Source organism: Triturus cristatus, chromosome 2_2, assembly GCF_964204655.1.
Source record: "Triturus cristatus chromosome 2_2, aTriCri1.1, whole genome shotgun sequence".
NCBI lineage: Eukaryota > Metazoa > Chordata > Amphibia > Caudata > Salamandridae > Triturus > Triturus cristatus.
In genome coordinates this window covers 504,356,479-504,369,086 of record NC_140582.1, presented here as the reverse complement: position 1 = coordinate 504,369,086, position 12,608 = coordinate 504,356,479, and the positions used below count along the sequence as shown (strand labels likewise).

At 46.6% G+C, this 12,608-nt stretch overlaps 1 protein-coding gene and 1 long non-coding RNA gene across 3 annotated transcripts in view; one reads left to right on the top strand and one right to left on the bottom strand.

Moving 5' to 3' along the window:
• ZNF827 (zinc finger protein 827) overlaps positions 1–12,608 on the top strand; it is a 581,455-nt gene that overhangs the window by 22,401 nt on the left and 546,446 nt on the right. The gene's annotated exons all lie outside the window — the stretch shown is intronic.
• Positions 1–12,608, bottom strand: part of LOC146862428 (uncharacterized) — a 109,603-nt gene that overhangs the window by 4,029 nt on the left and 92,966 nt on the right. The gene's annotated exons all lie outside the window — the stretch shown is intronic.

The window sequence follows — 12,608 nt, the reverse complement described above, 5'->3', positions numbered from 1 at the left end:
AGGTCACCCAGGTCTGCCTCCTAACATTCTCCTGAGATGGGTTCAAGTATCAGGGTAATTATTCATAAGCTTTCGGCACACTAGAGAGATTGCTTTGTTAGTGAGGTGTTCCTCCAGTGATCTGTTTTCGAGAGGGGACGACTCGGGCAGGTTTTCTCCTGTGGGGAGCGCCGCTCAGAGAGCGTGTCAGATTTGCAAGTAGCTGAAGGTCTCTGAGGAAGAGAGGTCATAGGTTTTTTGCTGGTCCACAAACTTTATTATCCCTTCAGTAGTACACAAATCTCCTACAGTTGATATTCCTATCAAGTCCCATTTATCGATTCCCTGCCTCTTCGCCATAGTACCAAGGAGTTCGGAGTCCCACAGGGGGGTGGCACGGATATAACCCTCCTCCCATCCTAACATTCGTAGGGTTTCATGCCAGAGATCGATCGTCAGTGCTGTCAGTCCCTCCAAGTGGAGGTGCAAGGGGTTGGTGTAAAGTCCACGACAATATCCTCCCGGCTGTAGGACCAGGCGGTCCATACGGTAGGCTGGGTTCTCCTCAGGCTGGTGGACCCAGTGATTGATGGTCGTCAGTTGTGCTGCCCTATAATATGATTGTAGATCCAGTAATGCTATCCCCCCTCGTACCACCTTCTCATCAGTTAAGCCAGCCCAATGCGGGGGTAGCCCTCATTCCATAACAGAGTTCTCACCTCACTGTCTATTACCTTAACATATGCATCAGGTACCGGGAAGGGGGTGTTTTGTAACAAATATAAAAAGCGGGGCAATGCCATAATTTTAAAACTTGCGGCTCTTCCCAATAGAGTCAGTGGAAGTGATCTCCAATGGCGGGCATCGCTTTTAAGGCGTATCAGTAGGACTTGTAAGTTTTTGGCTGCGAATATGTCAGAGTCAGTTTTAATGTAAATGCCTAGGTACCGGAAACTTCATTCCGTCTCGCATTCCTCAGGGAGTCGAGGTGTCGGTCCATGCAGTTACTGATTTGGACCAGTTGATTCGGAATCCGGAATATTCCCTGAAAATTAAAAAGATATTCATCAGTCTAGAAATAGATGATCTAGGGGAGTCTACGCAGAGGAGAATGTCATTGGCATTAAGTGATATTCTGTCTTCCCACCCCTCCGTCCAATGCAGACCTTGTATCAGTGGATCTCCTCTGATCCGTGCTGCCAGTGGTTGAAGAATCAGTGCAAATATGAAAGAGGATAGAGGACAGCCCTGCCTAGTTCCCCGATGGAGGGAAAAGATTCTAGATTTACTGCCGTTCACCACTACCTGTGCCAGCAGTTGCGAATACAACAGTCATAGCGAGGATGCTTGTTTCCAGTCCAGGGAGGGCCTGGCCCGGCAGTTCGGTCGGGCTGCTCCCATGAGGCACTGGGTCGAGATTGGTTTTCATATGGCTGGGTCTAAACTTGGGGGGCATGGTGAGCAAAAGAATGATGGATTTAACCCAGATCTATTGGTGGGGGTGAATGTTTGATTTGCTCTGCATTCCATCCATTATCTGTCTGTCTTTTGCTTTCTCGCCCTAAGTGCACCGGGTATGCCCAGACATGGGTCCCGGGCTCACTTAGCCACTGGATTCAAGCTAGCCTGGCTGATGAGGGGTGATTCCCTGAAACTCGTCTTAGGATGCTTGTTACCGGTCCAGGGAGGACCTGGCTTGGCAGTTCGGTCTGGACTGTTCCCATGAGACACATGGTCAAGACTGATTTGCATATGACTGTGTCTAAACTGGGGTGGCATGGCGAGCAAATGAAAAATGGATTTAACCCAGGTCTATTGACTGGGGGTGAAGATTTGATTTGCTCTGCATTCCGTCCATCATCTGTGTGTCTCTTACCTATGGTGGATGCCGTCAGTTTGTATAATTCTATGGGCATACCATTGGTTCCTGTTGCCTTTCCCGATTGTAGTGCTCGGATGGCCTGGAGCACTTCCTCCTCCGTGAGGTCGCTGTCCAATGATGCTACTTCATCTGGAGCAAGGAGAGGGAGTGGTCTAACAGCTATAAAAGCCAAGGCTCCCTACTCAGAGCTAGCCATGCTAGAGGAGTAGAGTTCAGTATAGTAAGTTGCAAATTTGTCTGCAATGGTTTGTGGATCACTTAAGGATTGACCATCTGCGAACTCGAGCGCCGCTACCCAGCATCTCGCCCGGTCCCGTCTATCCAGCCAGGCCAGTAGTTTGCCTGTCCCATCTCCTAGTTCTTATATCCGATGCTGTGTATCACTATATTTTATACTAGCCGCTTTCGTAACTATGTCTTGATATTCCTGCTGTTTTAGACGAGGATTGTGGCGCATGTCCATATGTGCTGGATCCACCTACTGGGCCCCCAAATCCAGGATTTCCTGTTCTAGTGCCTCTACTTTAGCGTATCTCTCCCTTCTGTGTCCCACCATCCGCTCCAGAGCTTGACCCCTAATTACGGCCTTGAAGGCTCCCCACAGTGTCATTGAGGAGGTGACTGAATGTTCATTCTCTTGAAAGTAGAGAGTTATTTGTTTTATGAGTTCATCCCTGATATTTGGGAGTCTCAAATACCATGGATTTATAGAGAATGTGCCTCTTTCCTGTGGAGTACCCCTGCCATACATTGCCCATTCCGGAGAGTGGTCCGATATACCTCTATCCAGGTATCGTACCTCTTGGAAATTCAACAAAAAGGAGGCTGATGAAATTAAAAAATCAATACCGGACATACTGCCATGGGCTCCGAAGTGGAATGTAAAATGGTGAGCTGAGGGGTTGAGAGTTCTCCAGACATCTATCATTCCCAGAGCTTCCAAAAACCCTGTCAAGTGTATCCCGGAAGGGGGAACCTGTCTGTGTGGAAAGCGATCTGAAGTGCCACATTGAAATCTCCTATTATCAGGAACTCGGCCTCTGGCATTTTGAGCATGAGCGTGCCAATATCGGGGAGGATGGTATTGTGTAGGGATGGTGGCACACACACAGAGATAACATTAATCTTCTCTTGCTCCCACATGCCTGCCAGAGCTGCATATCTGCCCTGCAAGTCTATCCAGACCTTATCAATCGAGAGAGGAAAAGACTTTCTAAGGAGAATTCCTGTGCCCCGGGAGCTAGAAGTGTATCCTGCATGTGCCAGCATTTTGTGGCCCCAGAAGGTTCAGTGCCTTGCAGGCATTACCTAAGAGGTGTGTCTCCTGCAAGAGGATGACATTCGGAGAGTGTTGCTTGATGTATTGTGACACTAGTAGCTTAATTTTGTCCCTAACCCATTTACATTCCAACACAGGAGACGGAGCTCCGGGATGCTTGTTTCTGTTCTTGTGGTCATTTATCAAGGTACGGTGGTTTTCCCCGCCCCCTTCTTCGGGCCTCTTCAAGCTGTATTTCTGCATGCCGTGCAGCCACGTCAATGGTAGGATTGTTAGTGAGTCATAGCACATCCTAGCCCTCTGACCTAATGGCAAGGGATCTAAGGAAAGCGAGGGAAAGACAGCACTTCTCTTCCCACTCTCCCAGCATTTCCCAACTGTACCCAGCCCTGTTGAGTGAAGACTGAACCAAACACAAAAAGACCCCCCGCCTCCCTGCATGACGGACTTAAAACTGCCCGCCCCCCAAATCTGCAGAGTGCCTGTCGCCCCAACCCAACATACTAACTTAGATAATCATAAGTCGTCCCTCCCGCCCCATCACGCATCCCCGTACCTGAAATAGCGTGTAGCGCCATCAACTTCAGATTGAATGGACTCCTTGACTGTATTGTGAGGGTCTGCAGTGGGTCCCCCCAAAACATCTTCCCCGCCCCTGAGCCATCCCGGGGGGGGGGGGAGGCAGGGAAAAACAGTCCATACTGAGTCCGGCCTGATCTGGCGACAACATATCATAGCCCTTCTCCCACTCACATATTGAAAACTCTCCCCCCCATGACTATCTCAGAGACTGCCTCCAAGTTCAGACTCCGCCAGTCACAGAGCATAAGTCGTTGCATCTCTCAGACCTCTTGTTGGTGCTCTTCTCCTTCATGCTCCACCTGAGGCTTTCCCTCACCTTGGTTGGTTGTCACTCTCTGGCCTCGCAGTCGCTGTCCTCTGCGTGCACCTCGCCTAGTACCCCCGATCGGCCTCCATCCCTCAAGCCACTCCCAGGCTTCTTCCAGAGTGGTGAAGAACCAGACCTTGCCTTTAGAGTCTATTCACAGCCTAGCCAGAAAGAGCATTGACTATTTTACATCCTTCTCCCTCAAGGCCTTTTTTACCTCTAGGAAATTTTGCTTCTGCCTTTGGACTTTCAACATGAAGTCCGGAAAGAAGGTAATGTGTGCATTATCATACAGTACCGGCAGTGCAGTGCGAGCTGTCTGAAGGATAGAATTGCGATCCCTAAAATGGAAAAGGCTTGTAATCAGGGGGCGGGGAGTGGCCCCTTGGCGAGGGTTGCCCCCAGGCACCCTGTGCGCTCTCTCTACAGAGAAGAACTTGGATAGACCACTTGGTTGAAGGTGTTTGAGAATGAGATCTTCTACAAATAGGTCTGCAGCTGGCTCCTACATGCGTTCAAGGACTAAAATTCATATGTTAATCCACTGGGACCTTCCTTCGGAGTCCTCCAGGCGCTCTTCCAGGAGCTTATTTGATGCCTCAAGTTCCCCTACCTGCGCCTTAAGGCACTTTGTGTCCTGCAGCAACTGCACTGTTGAGTCCTCCACCTCCTTGACCCTTGTACCCAAGTTGCGAAAATCTGCTGTCATCAGGGAGATCTCAGACCTGGCTGTGTCGATACAGGCTTCTAGGGCTGTGTGCACTCCCTGTATAGCGGCCATTATGTCCTGAAGGGATAAAGGAGCCTCTTCCGGTATTTGAGGAGTTTCAGAGGTGTACTGATCATGGGAATTATCCTGGGTTTCTGAACCCCTGATAAGGGCATATTTATCTTAGTTTGGTGGGAACACTTTTGCGTTTTTTCTGCCTATCATCTTAGCAGTCTGGTGAAGTAACCTCTGTGCTTGTCCAAGGTGGGAGGAGGAGTGGAGGTAGTCACCGCCGCCTCTCCGTTGGATTCCGCCAAACCTGAGTACCTGCTGGCCTCCGTACATATACTGGAGATATACCTCCGGATGTAGGTCTCCAAGAGCGTAGCCGGATTTTGGTACGTCTAGGTGACAGTGAACTACACTGTCACAGGTGGAAGGGTAGGAGGAGAGACCCACAGCCACAAGGGTATAGGTGGAAGCACAAACTGCTGTGATTCTGGTGAGATGGGAGTCTTTAACGCCCTCACTCTGCTGGCAGTCAATAGTAGCCTTTGGCCTTGTGGGGCAGGAGACCAGAGCAAGGGTCTCCGAACACGGGGTCTGTTATGAGTCCCAGAAAAGGAAGAAAAAAAGGAGGGTTGGGAGGTGTGACCCAAAGTCCAAGCCCCCCTGCAGCCCCAGGGGCAGCACACACTCACCTCGCTGCTCTCACTTTGTGCCTAAGACACGCCTCAGGTGGGTGGATAGCTCCTCGTAGGACCACAATATGTCGATTTCGAGGGCCAAGAATGTATTAATCTGCGGGCGGTGCATCTATCTCTATTCGCCGCAAGAACTGTATCTGCCTCTGCCGGGGTTTTCACGGAGACTCTCTTGGATATCCGGCGGGTGTGTTTTTGCCCTGGGCTGCACCCGTGCATCGTCCCTCAGGTTCGCCCCACGCAGCAAACAATCACACTCTGTGTAGGCGGCTGGGGAGTCAGGCCTGGAGACATCCGCTTCTGCCCTCGGGAACCTCCTCAGTGCAAGGGGACTGTGGCCCGGTCTGTCGTGCAGCGCGCTCAATCCAGTATCTGTTGAGCAGCCGCTGCTTTGTTGGCCCCTTAGTTCATGGGATTGCTGGCCTGCTGAGGTAGCTTCATCTTGAGAACTGACAGAGCGCTCGGCCCGCACTCTGCGGTCTCCTCTCCTGGGTGTCGGATCAGCAAATCCGGCACCGGGAATCCGCTCCGGCACCCTCACTGAGCCCTGGCTAGAAAATCAAGCCAACGGCGCTTGGATTAATGGTCGGATTTTAGGTGGAAAGGGTGGTGGTTATCGGAGCTGCTTCAGCCGGTGACCATCTTCTCCGGTGGTCGGCCACGCCCCCATGATCCGCAATCTTGCAGGGTAACATAACATGTGAATTTGTAAAGCGCACGTTCACCCAGAAAGGTATCTTGGTGCTGAATAACAGATGTTTATTGCGTAGAGAATGACATTAATTATTTTTAGTTGGGTTCGTTTTTTTCTTGACTGTGGCAAACACCCTCTGTGCCTCATGTACCGCCAGAGTAAAATCAGGATAGAGCAAGATCTTGCAGCCTTGGTATTATATATCCGTTTTCTCAGTAGCCAACTTCAGTCCTCAGTCATTTAAGAATCCTAGTAATAACAGTTCTGGGTGGAGTAATGGGGGATGGTCAAGTTGCCAGTAAGCGTGTGCCCGCTCTAATATTAACAGTTCGGAAAAGCAGTGTGGCCCAAAGAGCATGCTGAGCATGTCTTCAACAAATGTTTTCATTGTAGCCTCAGGTATTCCTACAATGCGGATGTTGTTTCTTCTTGAACGGTCCTCCAAATCCTTGTTTTTGGCCTAAATGAGTGAGAGCACTTTATCCATTCTGGGCATTGTCTCTTTGGCTGTGTCTTGTGTATCTCCCACAGCTGAGATCCTTTGCTCTGTCTCAGCTATAGAACTCACCTGTTTGTCTAGTCTTATAGCCATATTGACATTCATAAGTTCAATGTATCTGTCTTCTGTAGGCTGTGCAGCATGCTTTGAAGGATGATTTTCATGTCAGCATTGGTATCGCTTGTTTGTGGGTGGTCCAGCATTCTCAACACAGAGACTGCTTACAAGTTCATCTGGACTAAAACGGCACCTTCAACTGCTTGGGGTCTGTTGCTTTCCCCATAGCTGATTGGCAGTATGTAAACATACTGTATCACGTTTGATGGTTCCTTACTCAGAGCTTCTGTTTATATCTCAGGAGAGGCAGTGTCAGCTGGCCATCTCTGGGCTTTAAGCGTTCTCAATGACACCAGGGGCATAGCCAGCAGTATATACCAGGATGCCCAGAGACAAGTTAGTGGATCCCACAGGCTACCATCACCCTTACCCCTCCAAAGTGTGCAGCAGGTCCGGGGGGCCCATGGAGTTACTATAGGCTGCCAGTTGTATGGTAGTCATGGGACCAGCCTCACCTCAGCAATCTCGGGTGACACGAGCAGTCCCAGCCCAACAAACTAGTTACTACAACAGCAGAGGGGCGTGTCAGCAATAGATGCCATTGACTTTTATGTGCAGTGGAGGTGCTGCTGTACAGATTATGATGTCCCCAGTATCCAGAGCCAGATTACGGGGCCCACAAGGGGGCCACCTTCCCACCACATCTCCTTCTTACTTGGGTCAGTGTTCCACTCGCAGTGGGCTAAGCTCTGATCCCAAGTCAGCAGGGTGAGCCTAATGGCAGGAGCAGCCATTCAGTGGCAGACATGCCCAATGTTCAACGAACCAGAACCACATCGGCAGCAATGCAGCCGCCAAGCCGTGCCTGGCCCTGAAGTCTTGGTCGCAATAAGCTCCACTCACCATCTGCACTCCTCCTGGTGTAACCATTCCATCCACTAGGCTGCAGTCATCAGCCGAGGCATCCTCCCTCCATGGTCTACTTACCACAGTCGGCAATCCAGTAGCTCTCCAGCATGGCCGCCATCTTGTTTCCCAGGCGCCGTCCAGCCATCAGGCCAATTTCACCATCTAGTAACCCATCATCAGCCAAATCTCAGCTACCCCATTCACTCTTCTGCTTCTGTCAGCTTGGCGCCATGTGACCCACAGTTTATAGTCTCCTTTACCACATTTTTTATCTAACTGACATTCTCTCAGGCCATGGCGTTTTGCCCACAGGTAGCCATGTTGTTTGCTGGCCTGGCCCCGTCCCCACTTATTAAGAATACTGGATTACTTGAAATGTGCTAATTAAATTATCCTCCGGCCAATTTCATTAGCACTGTTATGCTGTTTTAAGGTAATTTCTTTTTCACCTGGACTCCTAATTCTGAATTGCTTATCCATGCTATGATTCCACTCTGTAACTAATTCACATGAATAGAAAGTGAGATAGTTTGTGATTCTCACAATCAATTCAACCATACCAGATATCTGACAGTAGATGCTACTCTGTTTACTCAGAGGTTGAAAGACCATTCATTCCAAACCATTATTGTCACTGACACAGTTGGTGCAAGGAGCTTACTTTTCTAAGAACTAAATCTGGAAATCCTACTATAGAAAACTATTTCTCGATACTCAGTCATTTTAATATAAAGAAGTGATAACAAATAGGATAGGTATACCAAACAAATATCAAGCGTTGAGTGCATGATTGAAAGTGTTAGGGTTTTGGTAAGTGTTAAATCTAAAGTTAGAGCCAGGGTTAGGTAAGAGTAGAGTTATGTTTAGGGTTGGGTCAGTGTAGTTATGCTCTCAGTGAGGTGGTGTTTCTGTAGTGACTAATGACATTAAAGACATACTTGTGCGATATGGTGACTTTTATGTAGGTGTATCTCAGTTTAATGGTATTCTATATATTAACATACAACTAGTCTAGAGAAATGTGCTGTAGAGAATGGGGGAAGATTAATATCATAAGAAGTTAATGTACAGGAAGACACTATGAGAGAAGCAAATATTACTCTTAGATTTAGACAAAGGCAAAAAGAAGGAAACATTTTGGTAGCAGGACATCCAGATCTTTAAGGAATAAAATCGTCCACTCTGGAGGACAATTCAGCAATAGTATGTGTCATGGGAACTTCTTTAAGAAAGTAATGCAGCGTAATTCAAAAGGGAATTTTGAAGGTAAGGTTATAAAACAAAGCTGGCTTCTAGTTGGAATGATAAACTCTAACCACACTTTCAACTCAAGTGGGCCTCCCTTGTGTGAGAATAGAGGAGCAAGGGTTAAAAGAGCTGCGTGATCCCCCAGCTTTCATAGAATGAAAAGTGGTTTCCCGAGTATTATCTGAAATATGTCACAGAAGGCGTACATTCTAGAGACACTGTATCTCATCATAATAATAAGTGTAACATTCTAGTAGTATGGTATAGAAATTTAGTATAATATGCTGACATGAATGTACATTCACATGTTAATAAAAGACCGACTACAACTCAACAAGTAGACTAAGAAGACAGGGAGTTATTATCAACTAACAAACATAAAAATAAAGATACATTCTGGAAATGATAAAGAGAGACTATATTTCCCTGGGCCTATCTGGAAAAACAGAGTCTCATTGAAAACTGTCCTTCTCACACAGCCTTTTATTAGCACACAAAGGGCAAATAAGGCCTGAAAATTGCCCCATTTAAAAGCCACCACTAGAACATATGCACTTTGGTCAATCGTTTTCCTACACAGGCGCACATGTATGTTGCTTGTACAAGGAGCAGAATAATTATGAAAAGATTAACAGTCCTGCTTCAGATGAAGAATAAGGCTGATAGAACATTATTTTGATTAATCCCATTTTGTTTCTCAGTTCTCATGATGTGAGTGGCTGCTCTTGTGTTTCCTCTACCCAGCTGTGCACTCACAATGGAATGGTGCTCAGGAGGACAGCTGGGGTATTTCCTCCTGGAACTGAGGACTGTGGTGTAGGTGTGCTTTCTTAAACGCATTGCAGGGTGAGCATGCACAGATCGAGAACCCTACTGCAGAACATTTTGTATATTTTCTCTACTTGCATATGTCCTATAGAAGTAAGTCTTTAGACCGATTGGAATGTTTTACATCACTCCCTCAAGTCACAGGTGGTTGAATGTGTAGAATCTTTGGAAGTGAAATGATCTTGTGCCATATTTCTATACCTGTCTGGCCAGATGACCAGTAACTAGACTATGGGATATCAACCTAAGGCATGAGGCTACCTGGTAGAATTGGAGGGTCTAATGTAGTTAGATAGGATTAGTATTTATGTTAGGAGTGAAGAAAAAGTTAATGTCAAAGATCACACCCAAGTTAAGTGCTGCCTCCACTGACCGCATGGGAGGCACTTGCCATTGTTATTTACATCCCAAATCCTTCTTCTAGCTTGTGGTATTTCTGAGTAGTCTCTGTATTCATGTGGTCTCTGGTACCTGTCAAGAGGTGATACATATGAGCTTCTAATGCCATTTATCAGGGCCTTGAGTATCTCTTCTCCTATACAAGCTGTTTGAAAGGACTTTGTGTGAAGGCACCACCCCGTGTAGTGTGAAAAGTGTTAGAAGCATTAAGCACCCCCCTGCTCAACAGCATTCCTTTGGTAATTCAATGATCTGTCTGTCTGTCTAACAGTCAGCCTATCATTCCTATCTGATTAACCTGCCACACATCTTTCAAATGTATGGAATTTCTGTAGTTAAAACAGCACTACATATGTTTCCCTGTATTTTCACTTTGGCAGGGATTTAAACTCCCTGGGCTTTGAGGAATGTACATATTTTTTTCCTATAAGACAACTTTGTTCAACTTGGTATCAAATGTTTTCAGAGCACCTTAAATTTCATACCATTTTGCATGTTTTGGTTGAGGAAAACTTGCCTCTGTACTACTTTGATACTAAAACAAATCCTGTTCTTTAGGTTGTTTAATTTATGAATAGTCTGTTTTGTACGAATTCCAAGATACTGATTTTCAATACCTTTAGATAATCCCAAAGGCGCAAATACCGTGGACATGCGTCTACGCTAGTGGAACTGTCTATCTTCATTTACCAATCTGTTAGATTCACAAGGCAACGTGGCAATTATGTTGTTGCTTTAATTCAAATAAATAGGGTAATGAAGTAGGTTTCAAACTGGAATCTCCATGCCTCTGGACGGCTTATACTGACCCCTGCATTGTACAAGACTATTCCCTCGCCTTCCAAAAACATGAACAAATAGGGAGGGCACCTACATTGTCACAATTTGTCCCTCTATGAGATGACGGGGAGCTGGACGTTGTTTAGATATGTTTTCGTGCCCCACAAACCGATGCATTTTGTGGATCTGCTCGCTATAAGGCAAAGAATATACACTAATATCTATTTGGAGCATGCTATATCCATATTTACAAGGCCCTCCTCCCTTTCTACCAGCTGAACATCTCCAGTGAACTATATCATTATACATGCTACATGCATGGTACTGTGATCACAGATTCCAATAATTGTTTTGGTGTGATATTTAAACTTGTATGCATACAAGTTTGGCTAATCAGTGTCACGAAGGCAACATTTTGGCAATACCATTACCTTTATGCCAAAAAACAAATGTGCCTTCAGTTTGTAGAGTAAAGGCATCAAGTTTCTTTTCTAGATGGCACTGTGGCCATATCAAGTAAAATAGTACAGACTTTATTGCACGATTAGTTAAAAACCTTTGCAATGTTTGTAAAATAACATCCAGTCCGAATGACATGTTCTATCAAAAGATGTCTCTTCTTAAAAAATACATAAAACAGATGAGAATTAAGAGTCATTGGAACATAGAAAAGTGGCCAGATTTACATATAGGAAGCAATGGTGCTACTTGGCAAAGTGCATGCTTAAGTAAAATAGGAGAAGTCGGGGAGTTAGCACCGTTGCACTAAAAGAGTGTGAAAAATTTGGTTAAAGACATTCGTACACTTGACTAGACACCTGCACTTCCTGACCCAGTGGTATCAGCGTGGTCATGTTTATTAGTCCCATCAAAGAAGGGGGGGGGCATCAGGTGGGGGCAATCAGAAGCGGGGGATTACAAGGCCTAGTGGTGACCAATTAGCTTTTTGGTCCTTTGACTACATGGTCCTGGGCCTCTAGGTTTCTTGCGAAGCGATGAATAAATTTGACCAGAGAACAGTTTAACATGGTGTTAGATGGGTAAAAACAGGCCAGCACTGCTTCCTTGCAGGATCTTATGTCATTAGCAATCCACCCCTTCGTAATAGAGCCCTCCTGTCCTCTAGGAGGGTGGGGCACAGGCCCCGTACATGTATTATGTCCTCTTTTTGCTGATTGCAGTGCCGGCACGTTGCCTGTTCCTTACCCCTTTTCCAAGCTGGAAGATGGCATGGGATAGGCATTACCCCCATCCTCAGCTTCATGAACTGTGACTCTGTCCTTTCATTGTAGGGGTTGTTTAGGTAGCACTGTGGTTTCAGGTATTTATAGGAGCACAGTGTCATCCAGCCGTGTTTCCGTGCAGAGAGACTGGCCCTGGCTTCTGTTAGCGAAAGCCGTTTTGTGCTGATTTTTGCAATCTTTTTAAATTCCTGGTGGCTGATTGTTAGGTCCCAAGTGGTTAATACCCAGAGTGTGCTGAAGGCTTGAGTTAAGTAGTGCTTTCCCCCCAACCATTGTTTTGTAGCCAGTTCAGTCCATAGGTGGTGGGCCAGGGTACCTTCCTTTGAGGCCCTAAGCTTGTGCAAAGGCCACCTTGCATGCCAGTGCCTGGCTGCATACACCAAATTCCGGTCTTATTTGAGCAGGTGATGTGTTCGAGGGAAGCTGGAAAACTGTTCTATAGATCTTTTGTGATCGTTTTGTCAAGTGTCGCGCTCTCCCGTCCTTTTAATTGCCTCACCCCGTATGT